Source organism: Lacerta agilis, chromosome 1 (assembly GCF_009819535.1).
Source record: "Lacerta agilis isolate rLacAgi1 chromosome 1, rLacAgi1.pri, whole genome shotgun sequence".
Lineage (NCBI taxonomy): Eukaryota > Metazoa > Chordata > Lepidosauria > Squamata > Lacertidae > Lacerta > Lacerta agilis.
The window spans coordinates 65654440-65665438 of NC_046312.1; the positions used below are offsets into that span (position 1 = coordinate 65654440).

General features: G+C 43.3%; 1 protein-coding gene across 8 annotated transcripts in view; it reads right to left on the minus strand.

The window, feature by feature from the left end:
• Window positions 1-8529, minus strand: part of MICAL2 (microtubule associated monooxygenase, calponin and LIM domain containing 2) — an 87074-nt gene extending 78545 nt beyond the window's left edge. For 3 of the 8 annotated variants that reach the window (XM_033152355.1, XM_033152346.1, XM_033152336.1), the window contains exon 1: window positions 8460-8525. The gene's annotated coding sequence lies outside the window, so the exon portion shown is untranslated. Of the gene's footprint in view, window positions 1-8459 lie in introns of all 8 variants that reach the window. The other 5 variants (XM_033152364.1, XM_033152385.1, XM_033152374.1 and 2 more) reach the window with 3 other exon arrangements.
• Window positions 8530-10999: the final 2470 nt, after the last annotated feature.

Here is a 10999-nt window from a genome sequence, read left to right on the forward strand (position 1 = left end):
GGGTGGAAGAGAGTTTTGCATCTTAATGTTAAAAAGTCAACTTCAAGATGCCAGCAAATCTGTAGCTGGACTTGTTCCCTCCCTCCAGTTTCAGCTTGAATATTGTTTCCAAAGTTTAGCGGCAAACCTAGCTTAGAGACCTAATTATACTCATACCTGATATCAGCCACTGTACTGGTTTATGTGCTTGTTCCCCTGCATACAGCTCTTATTGGCCAGAGAAAACAAAGCAATGTTCCTTTTTTTAAATTGGTCCCAGTCCTCACTGTACTTTGTCCCTAAATGACTCTCACAGACACACCTGTGGCGTTCAAGCTTTATTCCTCTGTAATGAACTTCAGCAGAGAGTACTTGCAAGTAGCAGTTGGGTTAACAAATCCATGGAAGAGACTGATGGCCCAGCACTGTGAGGAGGATATTGTAGGGCAGGGGTGGCCAACTTCCAAGAGACTGTGATCTACTCACAGAGTTAAAAACGGGCAGTGATCTAAACCCTTTTGGGGGGGGGGGTTCATGTAAAAGTTGTTGAGCTTCTTTGGGGAAGAGGAAAGCGACATTGAGCTTTTCTTTTTAGGAAGGAAAACTCTATTATTGGTGGTTCAGGTCATTTTAGGGGTGCAGGGCAAAGATGCTGAGCTTTTTTTTAGGGGAGCCAAAGTTTTTTTAGCTTCTTTGGGGGCAGCCACTGATCAACCGGTGATCTACCACAGACGTCCAGTGATCTACTGGTAGATCACGATCTACCTGTTGGACACGCCTGTTGTAGGGTAAAGCTGAGCGAAGGAGCTTCAGCAGCCAATCAAAACTATTTAATCAATTGGCACTGTTATATTTTATGCACATTCTTCAACTTTTTATCTCTATTCTTCCTAACACTTCTGTTGTCCTCCTGTCCTCTTTGTGTGCAGACTGAGATTATGGCATTGGGAAGGGAGGGTATAACTCTCTTTAACAGATGGTCTCACCCAGTCATTAATCAGGATTATCAAGATCTTCCTGCTAGTTATTGTATATGTAAATAAAGATTTTCAACCACTCTACCTGGACATCTTCAAAAGCTTAAGAAAATGCTTTTCACTTCTTTGCTAGTAAGCACTAAATTACAATGATGGCAGAATACTGTATCTACTGGATGGTGCTGATTTAACCCTTTACCTCCAGCTACATTTTCTGCAAGTTACTTTTGCCCCACAAAGAAAAGCTTACAGGATCCTTTATGCACCTACAATACTATTCCAAACTAACAATTACAAGGTCTTATTTCAAAAGGCTATGTTATATTCAATCTGCTTGCTAAAAGGATTTAGAGTGACACAATACTGTATGTGTACAAGTTGTTAAGTTTTCAAAGCATACAATGCATATGCAACGACCCACATCACAAATGCCTTGTGATATGCTTTAATCAGTTAAGAAAATGAAAGCTTAAATTATCAATTGACAGTTATGTACCAACATTAAATTTCAAAATGAGTTCATGTTTCAATATGATCAGATAGACAAACATACTGCAAGTGTGCTAGATGAATGCTGAGAGACAACTAGAAAAGCTCCTTTAAGTGTTATACCAGCACAGCCAAGCAATAATCTGCAGGTTTAAGAAGTCTGAGTAGGGTTTATCTTCAATTAACAAATCCAAAGAATTTGCTTGTTTCACACACATACACACTTACATCTCTGCAGAATCAGGCTATTTCAATCTCTTGTTTCCAAGTTGACTTCAGTCCCATAATTCAGCTACTGTACTTCTCAGGCTAACTATAAAGTTTCCTTCATGTTCTTTAGTACTCTGTAACTAAGTCATGTATGTTCCTGAAGCTGCACAAAATTAGCATTATTTGTGAAGAAAAACGTTTGAGAGAAAGCAGCATATCAACAGGTATGTACAAAAACTAGCATCAGGGCTGGCCTGAGCTACTTCACTCAAGGCAGTTCCTACACAGGTAACACTTCTGTGTTGTTGTTGTTGTTGTTGTTGTTTTAAGTTTTAAGTGAACCCATTTAAGAAAACTATATACATATGACAAAGCTGACATGATACATATCTCATAATTTCGATAATTTCAGTTCTCACAAATAGAAAGGATGGATAAAAAGACTACCAAACAGAAGTCCTCATGTGCATCTGAAGGACACTATGGCAGTAAAACTTGTCACGTTATTCATGTCCCCATGCCTATAGCCAGAGTCAGGGATCCTGTCCCAACGCAACACCATTCTCTCTGCTTAAGAACGGCAACACCGAAGGCAAGTGGAGAGATAAGGAACCAGGGGGCAGAAGATCAAGCAAACAGGCTGCTTAAATGAAGCTTTCAGCTTTACTCCATTAGATAAAGTGGTTGTAGATTAAGAGAACAATTTTATTATAAACAGATTTACTCCAAGAGTTGAAAAGGCCATGCCCCATGTATCTGGCTTTAACTCTCTCATTTGTTTCTTACAGGAAACTTCGCTTTGATAAGATTACACTAAAAATGGTGTGGGAGGGGTGAGAGGTGTAGTCCTATTTGTCACAACACACAGCTATCTGAGGGTGGCCTGAATCAGTACTTGCAGCAGAACGTCGGACCTGCTTCCATTGCGTTCCATGAAACTTAACTGGTTATATATAGGAAGCAGGTGTGGGGCCAGAATGTGGCCTTCCTGATGGGCGTACCCAGGGGGTGGGGGGGAGCTGCCCCCCCCAGAAGCAGAGTCCGGGGAGAGTCCGGGGAGGGGAGAGCGGGGAGGTAAGTGAGGCAGAGCAGGGGCTTGGTGCCTTCGCGCCTCCAGCGCCCCTCTGGAGGAGCTAGGACCCTGTTGCACTCTGAGGGCTGAGCACACAAGCCAGGGAGGGGAGGACAGTAGCCTAATTCTAAAGCGGCTCTCCCTTGCTGTAATTGGCTCCTGAAAGGGGGGGCGACCATGGCTTGCCCCCCCCAAGTTTTGATCCTGGGTACGCTCCTGTCCTGATCGCTCCCCCTTTCCCTAGACCACACCAGCACCTGCTCCAGACCACTCTTCAGAGCCTTAGCCTTAAGGCTTGAACGCGTCCTTGAACTCCAATAACGCCTTCTTGTGCTTCTCCAGATGGAGAGGTGTGTGTGCAGAGGTATAAGTAGAAGCCACTGGCGTTTACATGGCTAAAATGCAACCTGCTGCACAAAAGCAAATGCTGTATCTGTTGCTTTGGCCTTGGGCACAAACTGCCACCCCTGGTACAAACCCCATGTTCTATACGGTTGCTGCCTAAAGGTGGTTTCTGCACCACCACCATCAAGAACGGCACATGTTTTATTTGTTATAAACTTTATTCACAAAAAAGCATATTCATTTTCAAAAACCGCTATCGGTTAAAGCTGACTTTAGATACATGCAGCTTGTGTACACCAATCCTGGATGGTGTTTTACCTGTAAATGATAATTTAAAGAACCTATGCTGTGTTTAAAGAAAACAGTATTTCTGCATTGTTTATCAAGGCATCCCAACAAATATGTCTCCTCGAAAGTTTGTTCGTTATAACTATTTAACATGAGGCTTGCAATGACAGGCAGACAGCATACAGAAGCAAGCAACAGCACAATCCTTCTCCATCACAGCTTTCTTTGCTTCTATTTGTTTCATAGCTTCTGTGAGAATCCAGATACTAACAATTTCCACAATTATCAGTGAATTAAGTTTTGCTAATGTACTGTACTTTTCCGTGTATAAGACAAGCGTGTGTTGTTCTTGTTTTTTTACTAAAAGGGGTGGTTTAAAAACTGGGGGCGTCTTATACATGGATAGTGGGTAGGGGTGACTGGTGACTGGTTGCAGCCGTGAGCTGCAGATTGTCATTGGCGATTTGTAGTGTGATTGGTGGCTGTGGCAAAGGTTGCTGAGGATTGGCTGCCGCTGTGGCAATTGTGGTTGCTATGTACTTCCGCTGTTGGTGCTTGCGTAGACGTTTGTAGCAGACGCGAGTGATCGTCAGTGGTGCAATCGATTGCAACTGTTGGGTTAGTGATTTACTGCATTCCCCCCCCCCAAAAAAAAAGCTCAACAACTTTGGGCCATTTTCTGAAATTGCAGTCCCCCAAAATAGGGGGCGTCTTATACAAGGGAGCATGTTATACATGGAAAAGTATGGTATGTTCTCTAAATAGTAACTGAAACTATGTCAACATTTCAACACTAATCCAATCTTAGTCGACCCACTGAAATCGGTGCACTTCGATATGTTGATTTCAGAGGATCTGCTCAGAGTATGATTGAGTTGGATGCTACCCACTGTAGACCTATGTTTCTTGTTGTTATCCCAGCTGCATGCACACAGAGAGACTGCAGTGGAGCCCCAAAGAGCCTTCTTTTCCCTCCTCAAACTCAAGTGCATTCCCAGTTGCAGCCCTGGATTGAAAAAGAAGTGCTGGATAGGGAGGCAGGAAGTGCATCCAGCATGCATACTCCAGAGGAGGAGGAAGATAGGCCCCAATTTATTGATGCCTTCTCATGTACTTCCTTCACGGTGAGAGATATGCACCCTGCAATTGCGTAAGTTAAAGATTTATTAGTATTTCTAAGTCAGTATTTACCATGGCTGGAACATTACTTCAATAAAGTTACTATTCAAAAACAAATGCAAGAAAGAAGACCTGTACGTCTGGGCTTTGCAATGAATGCCTATAGCTATGCTTTTATAAATTTGAATAAGTATTGTTTATAATTTGTTTCTTCATACAAGACACTTTTCCAGTGCAATTACCAAGTGACTCAGCCTGTAAGGGCAATAGGACACTTACGTAGCCTCTCTCATCGAGAGAACAATACTCTGCATCGTTAATTAGGGCTTAGCATCCCAGGCAAGCAAGCCTTGCAAGTCTTATTTTCATATATATAAAAACAGGAATCAGATCAAACAGGTTAAGAAGCTTGCCCATAGTAAGCAGGTAGAAAACAAGGAGGGGGCAGGGAGAGAGAAGAGACAGACACCTCCCCCCCCCCCCGTGTTATTTCTTACTATACCAATTCCTTAATATATAAAACTCTGGAATAAATAGCCAACAAGTACTCATAATTGGAACAAGACGTTTTCTGCTCCCATGACTCTCTCTTAACTCTGACCTGAAGTGGCCATCTCTAATGGTGAGAACGTCATTCAAATTCCACTCTCAAATTGCTTCTTGGCTGCGATTATTGGCCTGGATGCCAATTGTAAAGATAGTTTACGTACTTTGCTGCACTAGCATGCAATGCAAGTATTCCGTATGTGGCTCTTGAGCACACCGACAGCTATGGCCCATGTGTTTCTGCTACTACCAAGCACCTAAATAGGGTTAAAGTTAGAACTTAAAACCATTTTATCAGTCACACACACAGAGAGAGAGAGAAAAAGAGAATCTTGGGATAATTGTCTTGCACAATTGTAACCTAAATTAACTGGGTGGTGAATCAGACTGTTAGTTACCAATGGTAAATTTAAGTTGGAATCTAAAGGTAGGATTCCATCCTATGTCGCTCTGGAGAGATATCCAGGATCCTTTGTTTTGCATTTTTCAAAACAATCTCTGTTTAAATACACACAATACATATAACAATATAATAGAGAACACTTCAAACACTACCACTTCAAAGCCAGGGTAGATAGCAATGGGGTAGCATATCTAATTAAGCCCAACATGAGAGAACAAATTGAAGAGCCAATGAATTCAGAGAGACCCATTCGCACTGAATTTCACAAGTCTGAGTGATAGCATCGCATTCTTGCAAAATATTTACAAGCCTGATGTTGAGCAAGCATTGTGACAGAATTAGTACTGCTGCAGCTTATTGAGCAAGCCTTCCTACCATCAGTGCCAAGAGTAAAGATTGGTATAAAATACCATCCAATATCATCATTCAAACAACATAAAAGGCCTCTCTTGAGAATTAACTCCACTTTACTATGAATCTTTCAAGGAGCCATGGAAGGAGGTGGGCTTGCCTATTTAAAAAGTCACCTACTCAAGCAGCTGTTGTTAACCTTATTCAGTAGGGAAAAAAGGCTGTCAGCAGATCTTATTTAAGTAACTGGCAGGCATAAAGGAAATACCACCTGCTGCAGATTTTGTTAAGGATCTTAATCTGTGCTTTCTTCACAGTATATGGAATGAATAATATTGGTAGGTATAGTCTGATAGTATTAACAAGACACAAAATACTTACAATATTTTTTAAATGATGCGGCACTGGAACAATCTAGGGTTGCCGTATTTCAAAAAGTAAAATGTAATTTTTAACACGATTTCTGCTCAGCCTTCCACTATCCACTAAAAGAGTCATTCAAAGGTATATTTGCAATGGAGATATCTACACAAACTCTGAAGCCAGGAGAACAGAAGTAGAGTCCAAAGTGCAAATTCTTAAGCAACTCAACCTGTGTGAGCTCCTGTAAGAAATTACCTGATCCACACTACACAGACGAAGGTGCAGACCAGAACTTAACTATCCACCAACTTTTGCACTTACTGGAACATTGTGGTGGTTTATTGGCAACTTAATGATAAGGAAAATAGGAATTTAAATACACATTTTAAAATACTACTTTAAGAGGGTTTTTTTTAAAGTACAGTCTGATTAATTTAGAAACAAATGAATTGTGGGTAAAATGCGAATGTGACAGACCAGAAGAAAGGTGATTCACCTATTTTTACCAAAAAAAACCAAAACAATATGTGACTGGAGAATGTATACCTCTTAAAGGGGCAGAAAGCCATCCACAAATCCCCACACTTGTACTGCAGTGAAGACAAATCCAAGAGGAATTCAGATGGACTTGAAGAATCAATCTACACACACACCCGCCCCCAACTGCATATGCACACACCTCCTTAAATAGACACACAATTTCACACTATGCAGGGCACACACATTGTCAAGTAGCATGCTGATAGGAAGACTAACACACAAATGCATCAACAAGTGCCATCAGAAATGCTGATCGCATTCCTTTAAAGTTCAGTTTCCCGAAGCTTGCAAGCCACTATTCCATCTTCAATGTATTAATTGATTATGATTATATGGACTTTGCAGCATGTATAACACAAGCCATTCTCCTTGGAGCAGCAGAAGAGTTACACTGCCCATTCTTGCCATGTTTTGCTTACATTTTTATTATAGGGATGTCCCACTTCTGTGGCTTAGTATGCTATTAAAGCTCTCCTCCATAACAGAGAACAGCATGCTTGCAACTGTCTGTAAACAATCTCCGACTTCCCGTCCACACCCAGCCGTCTTCAATCTACATTCCTCATCTACCGCACCTCATTTTTCCCTTTAGGTTCTAAAACCTCTCTTCGGTTGACCTGTCACTTTTAGGACACTAAGAAATGTGCCACTAACACTTCAGGACATCTTCAGTCACATAAGGATTTGGGACTTGCATAACACAACTTAATTGCCACATGACCCCCAAGTTTGGCATTTTTTTTCTGTGCTTCACATAGACACAAACACACACACTCAGCCAACCGAAAACACTTCCACCACCTGGCACAGTGGCCTGTAATCCTCCAAGGCTCCTGCCATAACATATCTGGTGGGTTGTAATGATATACCCAGTTACCTGGGAGTAAGTACAGCTGAGCTCACTAGGGTTTACTTCTGAGAATACATAATGTACATAGGCTCTCAACCCACCCAAACCTCTAATACAAATATGAGGAACCATCTGTTTTGCAACACTGCCTGCTCTCTTTAAAATCTAACCAGCCTCATCAGTAAGTGAAAGGAAGAAAAACTCTACAATTAAATGCTCTGTTAACTTACAAAAGCTTATCTTTTTAATATATATATATATAAAAACCTCGGAATCTCCCCCTAGTTTTAAAAGCAAGTCCAAGCAGCGCAGGCTATAGCAGAGCGTGTGTCTCGAAGCCACCTGTTCTTAAGAACAGCCCAATGACCTGAATTCAAAGAGACCCTAAGTGCCGGAGTGCAAAATAGTTCACATCTGAGTAACACAGCGAGAAAGAACGAACACCCACACAAGCAGGATTTTCGTTTATTTCCGCCTCTGCCAGGGATGTGGCTTTGGGGTTGTTGCCTATACCACGTCCTGTTTCTTCCTTTCTTTCAACGCGCCACATTTTTATCTGTTTGACGAGCGGTTCTCTGTCTTTCCCCCTCTCCCGCCCTTTCTTTTTAAAGAAACAAATACACACGGGTCCCTTTCTCCCCAGCTGGAGGCTTCCCGGGGTTCCTCGAGGCAACGAGGTTGAGATCAGATCCGCACTCCGGGTGAATTATTTAGCGCTGCTCCCGGGCGCCTCCTGAACCAAACGCCACCTGCTCCGCCGCGGCCAAGGGCAGGCGAGATAGAATTGCCCAGGGAAGCCAGGGCTGAGCCGGCGGCTCCGGGCAGGGCGCAGCCGCGGGAACCGGGACGCCTCCTGTCGGGAAGCGCGCCCGGACCTCCTTACGCAAGAACTGAAGCGCCAAACGCGCGCGCCCTCCGGTGACTTACCGAGAGTCCCCGCTCAACATGTTCCCACAGAGGCAGGAGAAGCCGTCAGCACTCCGGCTTCTTTTTCCGGGGGGGCTCCGGCAGGAGCCACACACATGTCTCCCCTTGCTTGCTTGCTTGCGCGCGCGCGACTTTGCGCGAGGCGATATGAGCGGCTCTGGCTGCCGGGACTGCCTCGCTCTCCAGAGCCCAGAGCGCTGGGGCTGGGCGTGGCTCCAGGCGAGCTCTCTCTTTCTCCGCCAATCCGAAGGCGGCCTGAGGGAGTCCTGTCAGCGCGAGCTCGCACGTGGGAGCAAAGCAGGGAGAGCTGAGGAGGCTTCCTTTTTTAATGCTCTCTCTCTCTCTCTCTCTCGAGGAGGGCTTGAGAGAAGGGCTTCGCCGGAAGGAGGGGTTGGACTGGTGGAAGAGCGCAACCCTAGGCCTTTGAAAGGCAGAAAATAGAAGGGGCTCCCTTACACCGAGTTAGGCCATTGGTCCATCTGGCCCATGTAACTTTTTGGGGCAGCGCGGCCCTCTCGGTTCCATGAACTCATCCCCTTACTCTGCTGCACTCGATCCAAAGCATTATTTAGAACAGCGGTTTGCACGACCCACTAAGTCTTCATTAACTGCGCACGTAGTCAAATCCAACTGACGAACTTGATCCAGCGATACCAGCTTTTCAAAGTCTGGTATTCATTTACGCCCACCCTGCTGCCTCCTTGCCTCTTACCGCCCTCCAGGGGGTGCTACTGCCCACTTTGGGAACCAGGGATCCAGCTGTCTTTCCGGTTCCAGGCAGGGATCTTTCCCAGGACATCCTGGAGATGCCATGGATTGGAACTGAGTCGTTCTGCATGCAAGATGCTGTATGTGCTGTGTCACTGAACTATGTGGTCCCTCTCTTACGCATTGAGTGTATTGGGGCCACTTTATGCACCCAGAAAAAGTTTTCATGGATTGTAGCACTTCAGCCTACAGACCAGTGATTGAATTTTTCAGCTTCTCCATAAAAAGCTTCCTCAACCTACCGTAGTATAAATCAGCATAACAGGGGCCGAACTCCTGACAAGCTAGATTTCTCTACATACCCACCTCAAGGGTCAGACCAGGCATGCCATCTTGAATAAAATATGGGGGGGGGGCAGGTAAGCCACGCCCTGCATAACTGATCACACATGACACAGAGTACACATACTAGTTGAATGGGAATGCCTATCAACTTTGTGGAGGCCCTGCCCCTTCAAATATTTTATTGTGAGGGCTAAAAAAAACCATGGCCCCTAGGAGTTTGCTCTTATGGTTTAGACATAATCTCCCACCTGTAGCCTGAAGTGGTAAAGTCCAGGAAAAGCTTTGTTACTTGATTCTGCTAAATGTATAAACTGGCTCAGCTGCATCCACACCATGCATTTAAAAGCATATTGAAAGTATATGGCTTTGTTAAGGATGCTGAGAATTGTAGCGTACCCTTTGAGGGGTAAACCACAGTGCCCAGGATTCTTATGCGGAATTGACGTGCTTTAAATGTAAGGAGTGTATAGAGCCCTGCTCTCTAATAAATGTGGTTAGGAGCTGCAATTGTGCAGCCTAACTCGATGCATTTTTATTCTGGAGGAAGCCTCACTAAATGCAATGGGTTTGTTTCCCAAGAGGTGTGCATAAGACCATAGCCTTAAATAGGAGTCATTTATCTGTAACTATATCTGGGCACTAGCACTTTAGGTTTGGATCAAAGATGGTATACATATGTGCCATTATTAAATAGACCTTCTGGAAGATGGGCTTTTGTCGAAAGTAACTCAGAAAGAAAGCCCAAACAGGAACTCTTTGGGAATTCTAAGGAGGCATGTACACAATTATGGTGTAAGTCTGATTCCACAGATGTTCCATCAAAGTCTAAAGGGGTACTTAGGGAGTAGAAGGTCTCTCGCTCATATATAAACTCATTTAAATATATGTGTATTTACAATTGCAGCTTGAAAAACATTAAGGCGAAGCTAGCTTGCTTGCCACATGGCAAATAATCATAAGTGTAATCCATCATAATTCACTTCCACCAACATTAGCTTTGCTGGGACATGGATAGTAGAGTTGACATGAAAGTGGGGGGGGGATCTATTCGAATTTGAAATAGCATTTCTTGAATGGCCCAAAAAACTTTGTGACAGAAATCAATCCAACTTATACAATCATACTGAGAAAACATGGGTCACAACAAACCTTTGTTCAGAATTAGTGCTGTTCTCGGGTTGCAGTGAAATGTATTTATTAGATTACCCTGCACTAGTTACAATGACATCTCCAATCTCTATGTGCTTGATTTGGAGTTCTTGCTTTTTGTAAGTCACATGAAATTTAAGGACATTGTTTCCGCTTCGTAATGTTAACTAGTCTCTGAAACAAAGTGTTTACTGTGATCATCCATATCTTGCTTTCATTGTGGACAGTGCTGAGAAACAGGTGATAAAATTATCCAGCTATTTGTGGAATGTTTCATATTATCTCTTCCTAGAACTAGATTAGAAGCATTCATATTCAATATCACTTTCAGACAGAAA